The sequence below is a fragment of the Caretta caretta genome, chromosome 9, assembly GCF_965140235.1.
Source record: "Caretta caretta isolate rCarCar2 chromosome 9, rCarCar1.hap1, whole genome shotgun sequence".
Classification (NCBI taxonomy): domain Eukaryota; kingdom Metazoa; phylum Chordata; order Testudines; family Cheloniidae; genus Caretta; species Caretta caretta.
The window spans coordinates 9,508,244-9,530,244 of record NC_134214.1 but is presented as its reverse complement, the minus strand read 5'-3'; the positions used below and the strand labels follow the sequence as shown (position 1 = coordinate 9,530,244).

The window sequence follows — 22,001 nt, the reverse complement described above, 5'->3', positions numbered from 1 at the left end:
TGTGTGATGTAACCATCAGAGAGTAGAGTGACATGCTCTAGGAAATTCAAGAGCCTGGAGCTCTTCTAGTTTTCACAGTTGGATTAAAACTTACTGGGGATCAGAGCTACCTAATTAAATATTAATTTTTTTTTCAGTTTATTTTTTTGACTAACATTTGAGCTATATAAAATTTACACTCTGACCTTCGATAGCTATTTAAAAACAAAGTCAACCAACAACCTGTTTGTTTTTGGTCATCTCCTTATGTCCCTAGAGAAAGACTTGCCCATTTTTCCAGTACACCTCCAGGTAGTTGTTTGCCACTTCTCGGAGAAACTCTCTGGGTTCTCATTGTTCAGTCTCCTGCAGATCACTGTGCCTGTATTCTACTCTGTTCAGGTCTGGTTTAGAATGTTCTGTATTGGTGGCACCCAGCCCACTGATCAAGTTCAGGAGCAAACATAGCTATGTAATGAAATAAACTGTCTGTATTTGCATTCTAATTGAGAAAATAAAGTAACGCCTAAGGATGTGGTACCTGTGCTAGCAGCAGAGACTCCTCCTATGCTGCTGTCTCTTCACATGAGATCTCGGGTGGTTTGGTGCTGTGCACCAGAATGCTGCTCTTTGCAGGATTGGGGGGGATTGTTCCCCACAAAGGATAACTAACTACAAAGACAAACAAGCTTGCCCCCAACCTTCCCCTAGCTTATTTCTTTGAATTGCTGACCCAGAGCTGGGTGGGGTGAGAGGGCCCATATGTGGATCAACACTGGTTCCGGTGCTGAACCAAAGCAGGTGACAAGGTGCTGGTAAACTTTATGTACATAAATCCCATCTGACTGCAGCAAAAAAGTTAAAGAAAACAAGATTCCATTGAAAGGCAGCTAAACCAATCTCCATACTTCAGCTGGATCCATATTCAATTCTTAAATTCCTGGAAGCCTCCTCTCTACATTGGTGTTTTAGCATAGAAAAGGTCTATGGTTCACGTTTAAAAAAAAAAGCTGGTCTTATGGTTTACAGATCTATAGCCCATGGACTGGAATAGAAATCACTTAAGCACATTATTTCCATAAATCTAACAAATCTAGTTAGGGACAAAAACACGTGTTTAGATCATTAAGGACATCTTCAATTATGTTGCTGCTGCCAGCCTTTGTGCAAGTTTTGGGGTTGGGGAATGGTGGCCTTTTCTACGTTAGGGAACTTCATAGCTGCTATGAAGCTTGCTATTGCAGATAGGTTCCTACCATTCCACCTGCAAATTGTGCCTTTCTTTTTATTTCCATCTTCCTGTGGGCTTTGGGCCTGATTCTTTACCGCGATGTTTAGTCACTCCTACCTGTGACTTAGTTGTGAAATGCTCTCAAATATGAATTCTTCATGCAAACTGATCTGCTTGCGTGTGCAATAAGGTTCCACGCTAATAATGGTGTCTGGAACCAGCTGTGCCCAGATGTAAATGACTACATGAGGTGCAACGCAAAAGAGAATCAGTGTAATTCAGGCGTGTCATATTATACCTCTATCTGTAAAATGGAGATAACAATACTTGCCTAATTTATGAGGGTGATGCAACTTAATTTTTTAATTAATCACTAGCAAATTCTTTAAAACCACAAATATTCTATACATAAGATATGCAAAGATTGTAAAGTGATGTTGTCATCCGCTCTAGGACCAAAACCCAGCCTCTGAAATTTTAAAGTTGCCTTTTTTTTGTTGGTTTTTATTTATGTAAACAAAATGAATCACTTACATCTCCCAAAATAACTAGAAAGGACAGTGCGAGTGTGGTCTCATCAACTTTGAAGTGCAAAAAAACCTTCCAAAACTTCACATCAGTAACTAGGACAAAAGTGGGCAAGGGGACTTAACTGAAAATATACTTCTCCTTTTTTCGCTTCCAATAAAAATACTGAATTTTGCTTCTAACCTTTCCCCCAAATTTGTATGTTCAATCACTGAACCAAATTTTGTACTGATGCAGGCTCTCTTCTCCTTGACCCCACCTCATTAGCTTCAACCATGTCCCACTTGTGTTAAGATGGGGCATAACTACTTTGTTTCAATTTTTTTGAACCCAGAACTACATTTATCTCTAGGATAAAAAGACTTGTCATCACGAAAGTTGGAGTTATATTAGCTTATGTTAAGGTTGAATGTGGTCCTCTCGATAGATATTTGACTGCTTAATCCTGTTTTAAATATTTTTCCTGCTGGGAACCTGATCACCTTTTATGTGCAATGACATTCCACCCTGTTGAATAGATTCCCGGTGGTGCAAGTGCTGACTTATTTACTATGAAAATTTGAAGTGTGTATCTGTCTCTCTAAAGGTGACACACACAACTATGAAGCAGGAAAAACTGAACACTGTTTCTTTATGATGGGGATCTTTTTTCCCCTCTTTCATTAGAAATTCAGGTCCAGTCTAATATGGAAGACTCCATGCATGGCTTTTACACTAGTAAACTTAAATGTAACTTCAACAGTAGTGTAGGTGCATGCTGGTAACAAACGTCTACACCCTGTGCCTATTCATTACTGCTTCTACTGGTGGAGTTGCATGGGCTGCAGTAAGGTCTAATTGACGCAGTAGTTGCCAGCCAGTGGCCTGTCCCCACCAGGACTCCCATTATTGTTCGTATAACCAAAACTGAATTGGTATTAGCTACTATGAGAAACTTATGAAAAACATTATCTACCCTACATCCCTGCTGTGAAAGCAAATTCAGATTCCTAGTGTATACAAGACTGTACTAATTTCTTTGAAAGTTGTATGCTAGTGGTATTGGAATAAAAATATGAATGTTTAATTCTTACAAAATTAGCAATACAAGAGTGGAAGAGTTTGCTCTGAGATTCCACTTGTATTTTATGGTAATACCTGGCAGATGACCTCCACGGTAGAAGGGAAAAATCAGCAGTTTAGTCAAGTTGTAACAAACATGGCTGGTTTTTGGCTTTTCAGTTTTTCCTCTTTCTGTCTCGTGACAAACTTGACTCCCCTACTGCTATCTTGTTCTGCAATGGTTTGTCTCTTTACATTGCGTATATTTGAAATAACTTTTCTAAAAAATTGTACCATCCTCAGCATCCGTATGGCCTCCCACCCAGCAGCTTCCTGAGCTATGCAGTAGTTCAGCTGTTCCTATTCCAAAGGAAACAGGAGGTGATGAACCAGGCTTGAAAATGAGCATAGGGTTTAAAAACTAGAACTAGGCCTCCTAGCTTTGTTTTGGAACACATAAAATTACCACAGGGTCTATCTCCATTCAGCCTGCTTTGGTCTTGTAAGCAGACAAGGTAAAACTTTAGTACATATTAAGTCCTTCTACCTAGCTCTTGGAAGAAAATATACATAGCTTTGAAGGAATGTGGTTGCAGGGAAAGCTGCTGCCAAGGCTACCAGCTGGAACTCTAAATATGTTGTTGTTTCTGTTCTGAGGAGCAGATGCTTGTTTTAACTGACGACATCCTGGCTCAAAAAGGGAAGAAATGAAAACTTTTTTTTCTTTTTTCTCTTCTCCCTAGTAGAGGATACTTAGGCTTGTCAAGCCTGGCCTGCCATCTTATCTTCAAATTAACATTTTTGTATGCAGTGTAGTTGTAGCCATGTCTGTTCCAGGATATTCGACAGACCTAGTGTGTGAGGTAAATCTTTTTATTGGACCAACTTCTGTTGGTGAGAGAGACCAGCTTTGGAGCTACACAGAGCTCTTCAGGTCCCAGACCCGAAGCACTGCAATATCTGAGTTTAAATACAAACAATTCCCTTTTTTTTTTTTTTTGGGGGGGGGGGGGGGGGACTCTGTTAAAGAACTTAAAGTTGTAGAAATACTTAAAGCTGAAGTCTTGCCAAAATTGGAAAGCTTGCTTTTAAACTGTGTTTTTTGTTAAATTAGTACAAACCCCTGTGTTGACATCCTTCTTTAATTTTGAGTGGCTTACATCAGTTGGAGTGGTTTCTTGACTGAAGCTAAACTAAAAATAAGCCTGGCTTAAACCAAAATAAGGCTGTCTACACAGCCTCTGTGCTAGTTTAGCTTCACTTTAAAAAACAAAAACAAAAAAAACCCACGTTCTTATATTGTTAAAGTGTACAGAACACATTAAGGAGCACTTCAGAGACTGTAAGCAGGAAGCGTACCCCAGTCATGCTTCAAAACTAGTCTTTTTTGCCATTCAACAGGGATAGAGACTTACTAGACCTATTGTAAGGGACGTTAGGGGTGTTTTTGTTTTACAGTAAGGCACTTAATGTTTAAATGTTAGGCCATATTTTACTCAATACACATGCAAGGCATATGATTTATGGCTAAAGCAATGCCTTGCTGTGCCTCACTGCCACAGACCTGTAACGTAACCCCCCCGCCCCTCCCAACCAAAGAAACTCCACCCTCATTTACTGATAAGTCTGCAATGTTGCTTCAGTATAGGCTACCAGGTTGCAGCTTAACATGGCTTGGTCTCCAGTCTTTATTGAGGACCAGTGACTGGTGGGTTTTGAAGAACTGTTTAACTAGAACACTACAGTAGTATTTCTGGCTATTGAAACATTTGAAAAGGTGCTTTGTGCATGTGGCTCTGTAAACTCCCAAGTTGGTGGGGGGGAAAAAAGTAGGGAAAGGAAACAGCTGTTTATGTGTTGTGTTAGAGCATAAAAACATATGTGAAAATATTTTATGTGATTATCCACTCAAATTCATGGGTGTCTGTTCAAAAGCATCTAAGCCTGCATGTTTCAAATGCAACTCACTCAAGTTCTCCTAGGGAGAGGATATTTATCTTGCTTTGTTCAGAGATCAGGCATGTTAAATGCCAATGCTACATTCAAATAAAGCGACATAATATTCTTTTTAAGCAGGTAAAGAGTGTTGTCCTTACAGTTTGTGAAGCCTCAATCTGATGGTTCAGGAAGTGGTTCAAGGTGATAAGTTCTTCACCTACAGGCTATGCCAGGCGGAGAGAGAAATAGCTGTGCCAGTGAACGACTATGAACCAACAAAAGTGTAGGAGACAAAGTATTGCCTTGTACTGCATATGCTGAAGGCCAGTGCTGTGTTTGTGCTCAAAATTATTTATAGAGCTCCATGTTATTGGCACTTCACAGAAAAGGTCCCTGACCTGAATGACTCTGTGGTCTTACGATCTAAACCAGGTTACATGGGGATGCAACAAAAAGTTAGTGACAACAGAGCTTGTCTTGTTTCCACAATATGTGGTCAGTGTCTTTGCTTTATCTTTCTAATGCTTTCTTGAGGGGAGGACGGGCATTTTCTTGAAGCCTCCATGGAAACTTTGGGGGTGTATTGGGGGGTGGAGGGGTGTGTGTGTGTGTGTTGAGTGGGTGGGTATGTATATATTAGACTTCCTTTGAAGGAAAGGGCCTTGTGGAAGAAGGCTGTGTAGCAAGAAGGCTGAAGAGCACAAAGGGGTAAGGAAGTGAAGGAAACTCCAGTTTTTGGTTCTTGTGGAAATTATAGTTTGGCCATGTGGCATACTTACCATACATGTTAATGGTCCCTCTCTCCTCTGCAGAACCCACAGTGTAGACACAACTAAGCTGACAGAGCTAATGTTGTTCAGGGAGGTGGTGTTACTGCGGGCTGGCCTATGCTAGAAAACAAAATTGACACCGCTACATCACTCGGGCATGCAAAATCCACACTCCTGAGCAACATAGCTGAATTGTCCTAAGTCCCTGCCTAGACAGAGCTAGGTCAACAGAAGAATTCTGCCATTGACCTAGCTACTGCCTCTTGGGGAGGTAGACTTACTACAGTGATGGCAGAAACCCACCCCCCCTCCGCTTTCACTGTAGTAACTGTCTACACTGAAGTGCAGCAAAGGCACAGCTGTAGTGCTTTAAATGTAGACCTAGCCTATACCTGCAGAAGAATTCCTCCTATCCACATAGGCAGCGTCTACACTAGGAGGCCACGCCACCATAGGCTCTCTAGTGTAGATGTTACAAAGTGTCAAGATGCGTGACCAAAAAAGTCTCTAGTTGCTTGGGCAAATCTTGGTATTTTTGTTTCTTTCAAATCAGGTAAGTGTACTTATGCATGCAGAGCCTACTTCTGGAGGCAAACCTTGCATATTGGATTTTGAAGATGGATTAAATTGTCTTTTTAAGCCAAACTTTCAAATACCATAATAGCATATGTGGTCCAATAACAGCAAATATACAGAGTTGAGTTTTCTCTTGAAGCCATCATTTAGCATCCCCTGGCACTCGAATGTTGTTAATGCAATACTGCACGTTGGTTGGTTATGTTTTTTAGGGAGCTTTTAAAAAAAAAAAATCAAACCTCACTACATTCCACATACAGAAGGAATGGTAAATGAGTACTGGAAAAGAAGGGGGTGGCTTTTTTTTTGGGGGGGGGACACATCACCAGCTGTGTGCAGTGCATACTTTACAGGAAGATATAAAGTTATGATCCTACCTCAGTAAAACAGATACACCAAAAGTAACACTAAGGGGATGTGGGAAGTAATGGGCCTTCAAGATCTTCATGGCTGATGTCAAATATACAGAGATCAAGGGGAGGGAGGACACATGGTTTAGTGGTAGGGTGACCAGATAGCAAGTGTGAAAAATCGAGATGGGGGTGGGGTGTAATAAGAGCCTATATAAGAAAAAGCTCCAAATATCGGGACTGTCCCTATAAAATTGGGACATCTGGTGACCCTACTTGATGGGGGGGGAAGGAGGAGCTAAGAGGCAGAAAAAGAACAGAGGCAGGAGTGAACCAGGTTGGGCAAGATCTTGTAGACAAAAATGTGAGCAGCAAAGGTAAGCTAATGAGGCCTTATCTTTATTGGGGGAGGAGAAAGTGTGTGCTTACCTCCTGTTACCCAGCTCCATGTAAAATCCTAGTGAAGAGTGCACTTCGTAGCATTAGTTGGTCGAGATAAACACTAAGGGGGAGCCTAGGGTTCACCTCAAGCTGCTGCTAACAACTTGAGACCACTACAAACTAGGATTTTCCCATGTGTTAGCCCACACATGGTAACTATTGCTCCCTAGTGAACACGTACTGAGAGGTTTTGAAGAGGGGCTTGTAGGGAGCGTGGGGTGGGGAGGATGGAAGCATTCTAGACTGATTTTAAAAGGGAGCAAGGATTGACTAGAAAGCTGGCGAAGAAAGCACCGGAAGTTGTGTGAAAAATAATCAAAGCCTGGACAAATATCCCCTTCAGTGCTCATAAGGAAGAGCAGACCGATCCGAGAGCTGACTACTCCATACAAATTCTACCTCTACTGACTCAGGTTAAACATGCAGTGATCTGTACAGTAGATGAGCTGTGCAAAGCTTTTGCTTCAAAACATGCAGTATAAAATGGCATAAGTGGATACAAGGTGACAGACCAAACGTATGTGTGTGAGAGAGAGTGGGGTGGGGGGTGTAATTTATCGCTGGAATGCTCCAGGGAATAGGTGCATGCAAGGTTTCTGGATAGCGTAATTGTGTTAAAAAGAGCTTTGAAGCTGAGGAAAAGAATAGCTTGGCAGCTACGTAGCTTAAACAGATACATCACCTTCTAAAGGAAACAAAAACAGTGTGTTGTTGATCTATCTATTTTTCATAACTTTCCACAGATAAAACTGCCTTAAACAGTTAGCTTGTTCAGATATGGAAAATCTGTGGCAGATCATCTAAACTTTGCAGCAGCATGCAAGAAAGTGAAACTCCTGTGTGTTTAGTGTCACTCTGCTTGTAATGCTGGCTGCCACAGAGCCTGTATCTGCAATCCAGAAGGGACTATAAAGACTGCATGGCAAATACAATTGGAATAGAAACCACTGTCTCTAGGAACTTGAAGCGGTGGGTACTAAATCCTGCTCTCAACAACACCTGTGCAGTCCCCCGTTGCCTTCAGTTGGGATAATTAACAGAATTTGTCCCTTGATGATTTAAAGTGACCCTTGATTACTCCTGATCTTATGAATTTTCAGGGTGATACATTAAGTATAGATGTAGCTTACCTTAGTATCACTATAATGGCCATATGTTTATAGCAAATGTCCTACATTTTTATGTGTTTTATGCTTTGCTCTCGAGTGCTTTTGCAACTTTGGTTGTGTGGGGGTCGTAGTGGGGGGTGTAGTTTTATTTATTTTTTTGTTTTGTTTTTTTTTCCCCCAAACACCTTGGTTAAAGCAAGAATTCAGTGTTGAAGATGGAACAGAATAAAAGTATCTAGGACTTTGGGGTGAGGAAATGTGCTAACTAACCAAACGTATACAAAAATGACAGGGTAGGAGCCCCAACAGAAAAATCTGAGGACCATGATCTGTGCCCTGACTCTCCTCCCATCTGTTAAGGAGGCTACTGGTTTATCTGAGTGCCAACCCAGGACTCTGCTGGGGCATGTGTGCTCTCTAATAGTCATACCAGCCTTTGGAAAGTAGGGTTGTGTTTTCAAGCTTTTCTCTGCAACCACAAGGGCTAGAAAATTTTTTTTTAAATGACCGCTGAGACTCTCATGGTAACCACTTGACTCCATGAACTGGAATTTTAAGAAAAAATGCTAAATAAGAGACTTGTTAGAGTTCTGAAAAACACCAGTGAAACCCATCTGCTGCTGCTTGGCAAAGCTGTGAGAAAGAGGAGCGGAGACACTGGGGCTGTCTGCAGACTCCTTAGGTAGACTGCTCTTCATTGGCACATGACCTAGTAACATGTAGAGTTGCAAAGGTAAACTTGTACTATTAATTTTTAAAGGAAAGCTTAAGTTCTAGAGAAGTACTGTATATAGTTTTCAGACTGGTAGCCATGTTGGTCTATATAGCCAAAAACAACATACACCTTCTGCCTACTGTATTTTCCACTCCATGCATCTGATGAAGTGGGTTTTAGCCCATGAAAGCTTATGCCCAAATTTGTTAGTCTCTAAGGTGCCACAAGGACGACTCGTTGTTTTTGTATATAGTTTGGATCCCAGCACTCGCCAGAGAAAGCATCTCATTCACCATGGGTGATTATATTTTCAGGCAATGAACCTATATTTGTATTTAGCATTCTTCTTAAAATTTAAAAAAACTATCTGCTCCAAATGCATGCTTAGGTCTAGCAAAACTTGCTCGTGCTTCAGAAAAGTCTTAAGGGGAGGCACTACAGTCAGCAGATTTAAACTGATGGATTGTATTTGTGGTAAGGAAATATGCTCCTGCCCTGGAAGAGCTGACTCTGCCTATATTCCCCTGAGAACAGAAATATTCATCATTTTCCCCCCCTTCATATAAACACGGTCTCTTAAATTATCTGGAACAGGATGAAATGTGTTAACCTTTCACCCATAGCAAATCTTGTGTAGACTTGACAAAGGAGAACATTGTTTTGACTTGATGGTACTTGGGTAGAAAATGGCTCTTTTGGAAAATGATGCAAGCTAGTCTATGACAAAATGGAGAGGGAGGGAGGGGAAGGAAAAAAACAAAAACCACACCACAAACAAAATACACGCAACAACAACTTAGTGGAGAGTGGTCAGTTTAGATGAGCTATTACCAGCAGGAGAGTGAGTTTGTGTGTGTATGGGGGTGGGGGGGATGTGAGAGAACCTGGATTTATGCAGGAAATAGCCCGACTTGATTATGTAAAGAGTTGTCACTTTGGATGGGCTATCACCAGCAGGAGAGTGAATTTGTGTGGGGGGGGTGGAGGGTGAGAAAACCTGGATTTGTGCTGGAAATGGCCCACCTGATGATCACTTTAGATAAGCTATTACCAGCAGGACAGTGGGGTGGGAGGAGGTATTGTTTCATGATCTCTGTGTGTATATAAAGTCTGCTGCAGTTTCCACGGTATACATCTGATGAAGTGAGCTGTAGCTCACGAAAGCTCATGCTCAAATAAATTGGTTAGTCTCTAAGGTGCTACAAGTACTCCTTTTCTTTTAGTGGAGAATGGATAATTGAATATAATCTTTACCTCCTGGAATCTCACTGTCAATACAAATAAGGCAAAAGGTGCTTATAAAAGTTCAGATCCTCATCCTGCAAATATTTACTCCCAGGAGCAGTCCCACTGAAGTCATGGGGCTGTGTATGGCCTATATAAATACGTGAGATTTTAAGGGACCAGATGTCCATTTCAGGCTAATGTGATTTAAAGCTAAAATGTCAAACCTACATGTACCTAAAATTAAGCTAGTAATGTCATATTTTGAGCTTCAGATACAAGTCTGAAAACGTTTTTGCTCTTGGATCCTAAACTTGCTATAATTTAAAAGTGAGTTCAGCTGGGACCATAAGCGGGCTCTGCAGGCCCTGAACTGATAAATGCTAACTCATAAGATGAACATGGTTATAGGAAACTATCATTCTCTTCTGCTCTCCCTCCCATGCCTATGCATTTACTACATTGTTCATCTCTCTGCTGCCCATCCCACTTCTCCCCAAAGTAGGTTTGCTTCGCACTGTGATCAATTGGCCTGACATCCTCAATGTTTAATGAGAGGTTTAGAGAACACACAACTGTAATTTTTACAGTGTAACTCACCTCACGCTTGGTAAAGCAACCCCCCATCCTTTCATGTATTATACGTGCTCCTGTATATTCACTCCATGCATTCGATGAAGTGGGTTCTAGCCCATGAAAGCTTATGCCCAAATAAATTTTAGTCTCTAAGGTGCCACAAGGACTCCTCGTTGTTTTTGCTGATACAGACTAACACGGCTGCCCCTCTGAAACGTGTAATTTGATTGTAGAACAACAGCTTTTATCTTCTCTAAATTGCACAAATGTGCTACAGCCATTCAGAGAATACATGCACTACTACAAACAATAGCTTCTGAAACCTTGCATTATTGTATAATGCCATAAATCAAAAGCAACTTAAGTGGGCCTGGCCACTTCTAGATGTATTTTAACAAATGATCGTATTCCATTATGAGGCAGCCAGATCTACTTCAAGAACATGGTCAGCACCCTGGAGGGTGAGGAGGGGAAACAAATGCACTACCATAGGTGCTGGAACTAGGGCTGCTGCCGTACCCCCTGGCTTGAAGTGATTTCCGTTCTATACAAGGTTAACAGTTTTTGGTTCAATGGCTCTCGGCACCCCCACTATACAAATTGTTCCAGTTCCCTACAAATCCTAATCTGTATTTTAGAAATGCTGCCCTGTGAGTTGATGATGGTGTTTGCATCACACTGTCCCCTGGGGTGGAATAGGAAGTTGACAATTCCTATTGCTCTTATCATGCACAAAAGATCTCAATCCCTTAACACGTTAAAGGGATGTGGCCACTTACGTGCGTCTTGCTGTTTAGTTCTGAGAACAAAAGGAGCAGTATAGCCACCTGGGTTCTCTTATTGCACTTTTACGTGGGTATGCCTACTGTGCAATCAGAGGCCAGACTGCAGCTGAGGTAGGCCTAATCTAGCTAGCACTGCCCAAAAACACAACAAAACAGTGGGACACGGCAGCATAGACTTCAGCATGGACTACATGAGCATGCTTGGAATCCTGGTTACATACTTGCATTCCTAGTGTATGCCGCCATGTTGTCGTCTGCTGTTTTTACTGAGCTAGTTAAAGCTAGTGGGGGCTGTGCCTACCCAAACTGCCACTAGCAGTGTAGACCTACTCCCTGAGGACCTGTTGTAAAAGTCTGGTGGGCCAGTACCAGAATCCCTGCATAAATGTGTCAAGTGTACATTTAAATAGGGGCATGGCTTAAATCACTCCTGGAATACTTGCTATTGGTATACTCTGCTCATAAAAGTGTATGTATGGGTTAGAACAAGCCAGGGAAGGAGGGAGAGGTGAATTCTGATCAAATGTCAAATCGCACAGGGAAGTATTTCTTCCAAATGGTCCTGCTAATTTTCTTCCAGACTGGCTATTCTCAGAAGACTTCCCCTCCCCACACGGGGGAAGGGGGGGGAGCAGAAATGCCTAGAGTTCTGAACAGGAAGAACAGCACTGTTATGGGGGCTTGCTCAGTTAAAAGATGGTTTTCACAAAACCTTTAGCGTGGTGAGAAAGGAAGCTTGCAAAAGTCAGCCTACGCTCACAAGGACCCAGCATTGTCTTGGTCGTCTATGAAAGGTTCTGCTTTTTCACAGACTACTGGAAACAACTTTAGTGAAAAGTTCGAGACCATGTCATAAATATAAAGGGAAGGGTAACCACCTTTCTGTCCACCGTGTGAGAAAATCCCTCCTGGCCAGAGGCAAAACCCTTTTACCTGTAACCTCGCTGGCACCTGACCAAAATGACCAATGAAGAGACAAGATACTTTCAAAGCTTGGGGGGGGAGGAAACAAAGGGTCAGGCTATGTGTGTGTGAGATGCTTTTGCCGGAAACAGATCAGGAATGCAGCTCAGAACTCCTGTAAAAAGTTAAAAGAAAAGGAGTACTTGTGGCACCTTAGAGACTAACCAATTTATTTGAGCATGAGCATGCTCAAATAAATTGGTTAGTCTCTAAGGTGCCACAAGTACTCCTTTTCTTTTTGCGAATACAGACTAACACGGCTGTTCCTCTGAAACCTGTAAAAAGTTAGTAAGTAATCTAGCTAGAAATGCATTGGATTTCTTTTGTTTAATGGCTGGTAAAATAGCTGTGCTGAATGGAATGTATATTCCTGCTTTTGTGTCTTTTTGTAACTCAAGGTTTTGCCTAGAGGGATCTCTGTTTTGAATCTGATTACCCTGTAAGGTATTTACCATCCTGATTTTTACAGAGGTGATTCTTTTACTTTTTCTTTAATTAAAAGTGTTCTTTTAAGAACCTGATTGCTTTCTCATTGTTCTTAAGATCCAAGGGTTTGGGTCTGTGTTCACCTGTACAATTTGGTGAGGATTTTTATCAAGCCTTCCCTAGGAAAGGGGGTGTAGGGCTTGGGGGGATATTTTGGGGAGAAGACGTCTCCAAGTGGGCTCTCTCTGTGTTCTTTGTTCTAACACGCTTGGTGGTGGCAGCATAGGGATCAAGGACAAGGCAAAGTTTGTACCTTGAGGAAGTTTTTAACCTAAGCTGGTAAGAATAAGCTTAGGGGGTCTTTCATGCAGGTCCCCCACATCTGTACCCTAGAGTTCAGAGTGGGGAAGGAACCTTGACAGAGACCACTTGTGGTAAGCTCTCCCTGGAACCTGCACCATCGAGTCCCACCCCAGCAACCCAATCCCCTGCCACAGCCCTGATCTCCCTCTTGCCCTCCAAACCCCTTGATCCAAGCCCCTCATCCCCAGTCCTACCCCAGAGCCCACACCCCCAGCCAGAGACCTCACCCACCCCAGTGCACCAACAGCCTGCCCCACCCTGATCCCCCCTCTCGCCCTCCAAACCCATTGGTCCCAGCCCAGAGCACCCTCCTGGATCCCAAACCCCTCACCCCCTCACACATCCCTACCCCCAATTTTGTGAGCACTCATGGCCCGACATACAATTTCCATGCCATGATGTAGCCCTCAAGCCAAAAAGTTTACCCACCCCTGCACTAGGCATTGCAAATCCTTTTCAGTGAAATAAACAGACTAACACTAAGAACAAATCTCTAACATCTACTGAAAGGTGCTACTCTTGTGTGGGACGGGGTGAAAGTACACTAGTCTGGTTATAGCTGCTAGTCCCCTGTTATCTTGAGTAATATTTTTATGAGCTGGGTGAAACATTAAGGGTTGGGGGTTTTTTGTTTTTTTTTAAAAAACCTCAATGAGACTGATTTGGTGTGAACTCACCTTCAGTTAACATAACTGTAAGCATAGGCCCCCACCTAAGACGCAAGATGTGTATGAACCAACCCAGGAATTTTTGGCTGTGTATTATTTTGGGCAGCTGTGTGTGTGCGGGGGAGGGGAAGGGAGATCACACAGAAACTGAGAACAGACAAGATCTTGAGACAGATGTATATCTCTGTCCAGCAGCAGCCTGTAAGCAGTGTGACCCTTTGAGTGTGGAGTTGGCTAAAGAGGCTTGGGGGCTGTAAGAAGAGAAGCCATTTCTTGGTTCCCTCTGCATTCAGAGACCCAGGACTTTTGTACCTTCCTTGTAAATAAGCAGGATTGCAAAAAGGAAAATACCAGATTACTTCCAGCTGCTCATGTTGCAAAGGGGCAACAATATAATACAAAGAAAGCTATACTCTCATGTGGTAGTAATAGTCCTACTCGAGAGAGAAAATATAGTTGTTCCTCTTTCAACCCTCAAGTCAACTTCCTTCCTAAGCAAAATATGAATTCTCCATCTTGGAGTCCTTTTTCTTTGAGCTTTGAATAGAAATTTAAAGAATTACAACCCATCCTTCATGGGGACGCCATCCTGAAAGAAATCTTTCCCGACCCACTTCTTCTGGCCTTTAAACAACCCCCCAACCTCACCAAGCTCATAAGGAAGCTCCCTGCAGACTAGACAGAACATGCCAACTCAAAGCAGCACCAGACCCTGCCACAACAACAGATGCAGAACTTGCAGATCTATCTCCACTGCTACAATGATCAATACCTCCCACAATAGTTTTCAAGATTCCTGGTTCCTATGCATGCCTATCAGAACACGTGGTCTACCTCTCCAGTGCATCAAATACCCCACAACAATGAGGATGACACCAGACCATCACTATGCTTATGCATGAACTTTCCCAGAAAAATTATTAAAAAAACACCTTATGACCCATGGGCAAACACTTTTCACAAAGCAATCACTCTACACGTGTCCTTGTGCAGGATTCCTTTGTGAACAACACCTTCAAAAGATGAGCCTGGGAACTTAAATTCATAACTCTGCTGGATGCTAAAAATCATGGACTCAACAGAGACACTGGTTTTATGGCTCATTACAAAATTTGTAACTTAACTCCTCTGTAGTCATAGGACAAAGTAGGATTAATTGCCCACTTCTCTTTTAAGTAGTCTCCTGCAACATGTTATGTTTAACAGTCTGTCCCACCTTTATTTAACTGTGACACTCTGATTACTTTTTCCAGACCTGAGGAGGAGCTCTGTGAAGCTTGACAGCTTGCTTCTTCTGCCAACAAAAGTTGGTCCAATGAAAGATATTACCTCACCCACCTTGTCTCTCTAATAGAAATCAGGTTTCTTCTTCCATGTTGCACACGTTAGTTTGTAGGGTAGATGATTCATGAGTGCTATACTATTGGAAAATTCTCTTTAAGAATACTGAAGCATATTTGGGAAGATGCATGGTCATTCTGGGGATAGGAAATGAAATGGACAATAAATGCTCTTCTCTGAAGCGGGACTGACTTAATGGTTTTAACTAATCCTTGCAAAGTGTACCCAGATACTGCAATAGAGCTCTATAAATTCCAATGCTAATCTACGTCATCTGCTGAATAAACTTTGCTAGTATCCCTTATTCAGTTTTTGCTAGCAGTGAATGACTGCCCTGTATGTACGCTCTGATTTGATGGAGGAATTTTGTGTTAGAAAGGGGACCTTGTTAAACCCTAATAAAGGTAAATCTCACGATGGATATACCCAAGATAATCTCTCTGATAGCAACAGTAATTCGACTCTGTGTAATCCAGTGAGGGCAAAGTTGTATCTCTTATAGGTAGAACTAATGTGTTTGTATAACACACACAAAAGCAAAGGAGTGGGAGGGAAGAGAAGCAAACTCTGGAGGTGGGAGGGTATAACTCCTCCTCCTCTTTCTTTCTTTCTCAGAAGGTCTTTATTCTCTGTGCTTTAAATTCACTCATGCACTAGCAGTGTTCAGTGTACACATTTGTGTAGTACTGCATAGTATTAATGATTCTGCAACTAGCTCGGCTGCTGTAGCCTAGGAAGTTCATCATTGGAACCACCAAGTTCTAATTGCTCTTATGTGAATGCCTTGGTTCCTGCAGAATGGATGTAAATGGAAGTATTTTCTAGCCTAAAGGATTAAACAAAATATCCCTTTCATCAGCGAGAGAAGGGGGAGAGGAGGAGGAAGTGACTTTGCAATCAGTGTAGCAAAGGACAAGATGTGTTCAGCATTGTCAGCTACTTATGACTAAATCCTGACCTAATGGGATTTAATTATAAAACTTACTGTAGTTTACTGTACACGGTAATCAAGAAATCAAGAAAATACTTAGTTAAAAATATTGTTTGTACGCAATCTTGGCATTCCTAGGTGCTGTTTAGTGGTTCTGCAGTACCAAGCAGGTGGCTAATCTCTACAAGTATTTTCTCTCCTTCAAAACACGTTTTATGCCCTTTTACCACAAAATTATTTCCTTCTTAATTTCTTCCAAATATTGACTCACTTGGAAACATTTCCTGCTGAGGTAACTATTTTACTTGTCATGATTATGGTATTCTCAGTTATTACAATGATAGTTCTTTTGATTACACAGCAAATTTTGTAGCTCCTTTTCATCCCACTGCATCCTAGAGTCCAAACAAACAAAGTATAAAGTTTTTTATATCCTTTTTACCTTCACTTGACAATCAGCCATATAGGAATGGTCTCTCTTCTCCTCCCCCCTCCCCCTCCCCCCCCCCCCGGAAATGAATGCAAACAAACCCCACTTATTATTGAAACTTCAGGGAAAACTGTAGTTACTGTAGGAAGAACACCTCAGGGGTGAGCAACCTGTGGCACATATGCCAAAGGCAGCATGCAAGCTGATTTTTAGTAGCACTCTGCTGCCAGCCGGGGTCTCAGCTGTCTGCCCTCCTCAGCCTGCTGCCTGCCTGGATGAACGGGGCCGGCGGCCGGGACCCCGGGCTGAGTGGCTGGGGCTGGCGGCCGGGACCCTGGGCTGAGCAGCCCCTAGCATGTGAAACCTCTAAATTACAGTAAGTAAATGAAGACTTGGCACACCACTTCTCAAAGGTTGCCCACCCCTGGTCTACCTGGAGTTCAAGCAAGAAGATTTTGGTTTCGCACATCAGCCTGGGCATCTCCAGCAACGGAATTCTTCCTAGCCCTATATCCAATGCTGAAGAATGATGGTTCTCTAGTTCTAGAGGACCAAAGCAAATCTCTTGGTGCCTTTCATATCCTAAGCATTCTGAGACTTTCCACAAAGTAATAAGTTTAGCAGTAGCATAGTAAGATCTAACTCTGATCATTCTGGACAACTTAATTGGTTAACTCCATTGATATCGGGAAAACAATTCTAGAGCATGGTTCTGCCTTCTCCACAGATAAGGCCTACCAATGTAGGTAGGGAATTTGCAGGAGCATCTCAGATTGATCATGCTGCTTTTCATCTCACTAGAGAGCTTGTCACCAACTGTCCCCCTTAATTCAGAGGGATGGGAATTAATACAGTTTTCCCAGTAGTGAATCGGCTTGGTTTTATTTTCTGGATAGTGGGGGAGAAGTGAGACCAGCTCCAAAAGAACGTCTGTACTTATATGTTACAGAAAGTCATGATACTGTTTTGGTCTCGTCAGGCACCTGGACCCAGAACAATAGTGGCTCAGAGAGTACTGTTACTATCCTGAGAGGCTGTGAGTTTGATTTCTAAACTTGGTTTGCACCTGTAGCTTTGCTGGAAGCAGCATCCCCATTGGATATAAGTACTGCCTCCCCTCCTATAGGCTTGGAGGTACTTCCCTTCCACCATGGCTTCTCTGGGGGCATGGAGCAGCGTTCACTAACAAGATGGCTACTCTGTTAATTAGCCAGAGGAGATGACTGGCTCCATAGTGTCCCCATATTGGCTAACATAGCTCAAGACCTGAACTCTGATCCACTACAGCACTGAGCTGCCCAACAATCTAAACTGAAGTTGATCTATTTTATAGCAAGAGTAGTCTTGAAAATTCTACTAGTGTGAGGACTAAACCTACCTCTCTTGTTCATAGAAAATACAAATGTGGGAGGGCCACCCATCTCCAAAAGGATTAAACTCAGTCCCTCCACAGTATACTTTCTGCCCTACTAGCTTCTTAGGAGCTAGGTTATGGGACTTCTAATAGGGTGCTGCCCCTGGGTTTTCATGTGGCTCTGGTTAGTAGGCATCTGCAGCTTGACCCGTTAGCTTTCTGAGAAGCTGTTTTGTCTATTCAATTCCAGAGCCTCCTGACTATTGTGAGGGGGATGGGAGGGAGGGAGAAGCTTCTGCTATTCTACCATTTCCCTATCTACTTTTTGTGGGGTGGGTCCTCCACCTTCAGTTAATGTTAATGTTTAAATATGAAATTGACTTTGACAGTTCCTTGTTTGCAGGTGGTCCGTTTTACCATCTCTTTTCAGACCTAAATAGTGGTACTTTCAGGCTGCTTCTTCTCAGACACTAAACTGGCAAAATTGATAAGGCAATGCAATTGGCTTAAAGGTTATTTGGGTCACAGTTTATGAAAACTTAAACTCTACTGGAAATGGCAACTTGAATTTCCCGTATTCACCAGAAGATCTTCTCACTGGTACATAAATTGTTCGAACTATGGCTTAATCTTAGATTATTGCATAGTAAGTTAAAACTATTCTCAAGAAGTAAAATAACTATCTACTTAAGCTATTTAGGATTACATGCCACTTCCTCCCCCCTCTCCTCCTCCTCCCCCCGGGAAGAGGGATGTGGGCAAAGGATTTTTACATTACAAAAATCTAATCCTGTCACTATGATGATAGTTGCAGTATATGTCAACAAGAAATTTACATTCAGCCTGCATATTAATAGGGTGAGAACAGTTGAGGAGGAAGATAGCTTTCTTACCAGCTGGCAAAATTTTGCACACTATACCGCACACTTTATCAGGGCAGAAAACAATTTCACAAATGACTTATTGCTACTTTACAGAAACCACTTCTTCCCTGCCTTCCCCCTCCCGCACCCCCACCCCCCTTCTCCCCAACAAAAAAACACAACCAACCACCTCATTCCAGGGCTTAAATTCTTTGAGTATTTGCTGGATCCTCTCCCTGTGTGCTCCCCCTCCCCCTCTCCCACCCCATGCTATAAAAACTCCAGGATGGTTTAAAATATTTAGTGGAGCTCTGCTCTGGACAGCTCCATCTGGATTTCAGTAACCCTCCAGCTTCTCATGTGCATTCTGCTTACCCACTGAAACAAGAGTAAGCCTTGCAATGGCATTCTGTTGTAGAGAGTTGCTGAGTTTTTAACTCAGTGGAGGTGCATTGTGTAACTTATGTATCCAAAATAAAAAGGGTTTAAACTGATGCTATAAAAAGTGCTGATTGCTTTAGTTATCAGACTGCTCATACAGCTGTTTTGTTGTGCAACACAGTCTGCAAGCCTTAGTTCTATCACCCCATGCTATCATTTAGCAACCTGGCCTTTCCATCAGAAACGAAGCCAGGGAATTATACCAAGTTTTGCTCTAGCTAAGAGGCAAGTGACTGTCTACACTGTGGTGTCTGTTTTGTCAGCTGAGGGCTTGAAAGCTTTGATGCAAAAAACATGTGTACCAGGTAATGCACGCTTGCAGGAATAGAAATAATTAGCTCAGTTTTCAGAGGCTGCGTTTGTGATGTGATTTGGTTGGTGTGGAGTCTTTCCTCTTTGAGATTAATTTATTTAGAACTGATAAATCTTAATGGAATGAACACACTCTTTGCTGGATGGCTAGGCAGATTGATTTATCTAATGCAGGGGTTCTCAGACTTTTGTACTGGTGACCCCTTTCACATAGCAAGCCTCTGAGTGCAACACACACACCCCCCATATATAAAAAAAGTGTTTTTAATGTATAACACCATTATAAATGCTGGAGGCAAAGCTGGATTTGGGGTGGAGGCTGACAGCTCGTAGCCCCTTATTACATGGGGGGGGGGGAGGCTACGAGCTGTAATAAAAAAAACAACCCTTAGTGTGAGAACCCCTGATCTAGTGGTTAGCCTCTATTTGTTTGGTATCTGTGGTGAGGAACAAGAACTACATACAAAGAAAGCAGAGGCTGAGTAGGTTAGATGGTAGAGAGACAGTGTGTTGTGTTTTTTCTCTCTCTATTAAAAAAAAAAATCATTCAGCTGGGGAGGGAGAGCAGGCAAGCTTACTGTGCTTTAAAACCTTATTAAAGGAACAGCAGTGTTTGACACCAGTGGCAACTACTCAATTGTTTTCAAAAACTTTTTATAGTTGAAGACTGGAGATGCATAAGCTCAAAAATGAACAAAAGCTACATCCACATGTAGAAAGGGGGTGCCTGATGAATCTTTAGGAGGCGGGTAGAGTGCTTGCAGAGGTAGCACCTCTCCAGCCCGGAACTCCACTATAACCGGCCAGTTCATGCCTCCAACCAGGTGTGTAGGGCGCCAGGTAGCGGAGATCCCCTTGGGGCAAGCCCTATCCGTGAGCAGGGCTGGCTTGGCAGGTTTAGGACCCCCCAAAAAAGGAGGCCTAGGTCTTGAATGCCGTGATAGGGTTTGGATAATACCTGTAACATGCCTTGCACGTTTCAGATTACAAGCCTGCGCAGCCCTTGCCTCATTCTCCCATCAGCCCAAGAATTGCGTGGCCCCCCCCCCCCCAAAAATTCCACCCCTTCCTCTCACTTACTACAATGCCGGGTGTTGCCCCCGATTTAGGGAGCGACAGGCAGGCGCCGCCCCCGCCCGGAGCTGGGGGCCACATCCCTGCGGGAGCACGGGACACTTCACCCCTTGGTACTACCTGGGGGGGGGGTCACCTTCAGGGATCCGCGGCCCTGGCACAGGCAGGGCCCCGGGGAGCCCTGCGCGGGAAAGGAGTGCACGCCCCCCCCCCGCCCCTCACAGGTGCGCTCCGGACCCCCCACTTCCCGGAAACGCTGTCCCCTGTGGTGCGGCAGGGGGGGCAACGGCACCGGAAACGCCCCCTCCCCGCCCGAAGCGCCCCTCCCCGCCCGAGCGGAGGTAACGGCGGGGCGGGGCCGTGGCCGAGCGCCCCGTCCCGCGGGGAAGTGCAGCGCGAGCCGCCGCCTCGGCGGCGCCCCTTTCCCGCGCTCTGCCCGGCGCTGAGGGGAGGGGGGCTGCCCCGCCCCCATCACATAGTGGGAGAGGTGGGGGCGGGGGCAGGCTGCCCCGCCTCTCTGTTTTCTCCCCCACACCCCACCCCGCGCTTTTCCCTCAGCCCTGTGCGGGGCTGGGGATTGCCGGCCCAGGGGTGTTCCCAAACAGGCACCATGCCCCGTACCACCTCAGCCCTGGGGCTCCCTCCCAGCACCGGGGCCTGCAGTCGCCGCCCGCTGCACTCGTGCCCCCCCAGGGCTGGCTGGGACCCTGCCTGCCTTAGGCCCAAAAGCCGCTGCTGGGGCTGTTAACCCCTATAGGTCCTTAGTGGGGGGGGGGGGGGGGGTAGACAAGGGTCAGGAGTGTTTTTAGCACCCTGCTCTGACCGAGATTTAACGCCCCCCCCCCCACCGCCCCTCCCGTGTCTGAGGGGTAGCCTTGCTGTCTGTGCCTGTTTTAAACAAAACAAAATAAAACACAACCCCTGGCTTGATTCAGGCTGGATAAAGTAACCAGGCAGAAGCCTAAGGGCATGCTCTGCATGCAGATGGTAACAAAGAACTCGGGTATTTTAAGGAGTTAACTGTCTAAAGACAACATCTGTATTCCAACATCTCACGCCCCCCCCCCCAATTGCTAGCCTAAAAGTCACATTTCTGTCTGAATCTTTTTTACCCTTCTATTGTTGAGAACTCTTGTAAAATTACTGTAAGTGAAAGATTAGAGAGGAAATCTTCCCATTCCCCACCTTCACTTTGTGCATTTGACCCTGCTTTTGACAGCAATTTTGCTGTTCCTCCCCCCCCCCCCCCCCACATGTAATCAAATCAGTTTTTCTTCTTTTTAAGAGACCCATGTAACCAACAGTGAGAAGCTACACAGGGATAGAGGTAAGAATGAGACCTGTAATAGAGACTGGAAGTAGGGGAATGTGATTTTTTTTTCTCTTTCCCCCATAAAAGTCTCTGGGAACTGATCAGCTTTCTAGGTAAGGATGGCTCTTTTTAGAAACCCTCCATGTGTATCATTTTTGCTTTCTCTGGCCTTTTCATTTTTATGACAGTTCAATGTATGTAGAGGGGTGGTTCTCCCTGCTCTAGATGTACACAAAGACTAAGTGGCTTTCCACTAATAA

At 43.7% G+C, this 22,001-nt stretch overlaps 2 protein-coding genes across 4 annotated transcripts in view; one reads left to right on the top strand and one right to left on the bottom strand.

Moving 5' to 3' along the window:
* Positions 1-22,001, bottom strand: part of MCF2L2 (MCF.2 cell line derived transforming sequence-like 2) — a 317,075-nt gene that overhangs the window by 108,199 nt on the left and 186,875 nt on the right. The window lies entirely within an intron of this gene.
* The window catches only part of B3GNT5 (UDP-GlcNAc:betaGal beta-1,3-N-acetylglucosaminyltransferase 5), a 38,065-nt gene that overhangs the window by 11,058 nt on the left and 5,006 nt on the right, over positions 1-22,001 (top strand). Inside the window, exon 1 of one of the 2 annotated variants that reach the window (XM_075132095.1) lies at positions 21,680-21,756. The exons of the other annotated variant lie outside the window; for it this stretch is intronic. The gene's annotated coding sequence lies outside the window, so the exon portion shown is untranslated. Of the gene's footprint in view, positions 1-21,679; positions 21,757-22,001 lie in introns of those variants that run through there. 2 annotated transcript variants of the gene reach the window in all.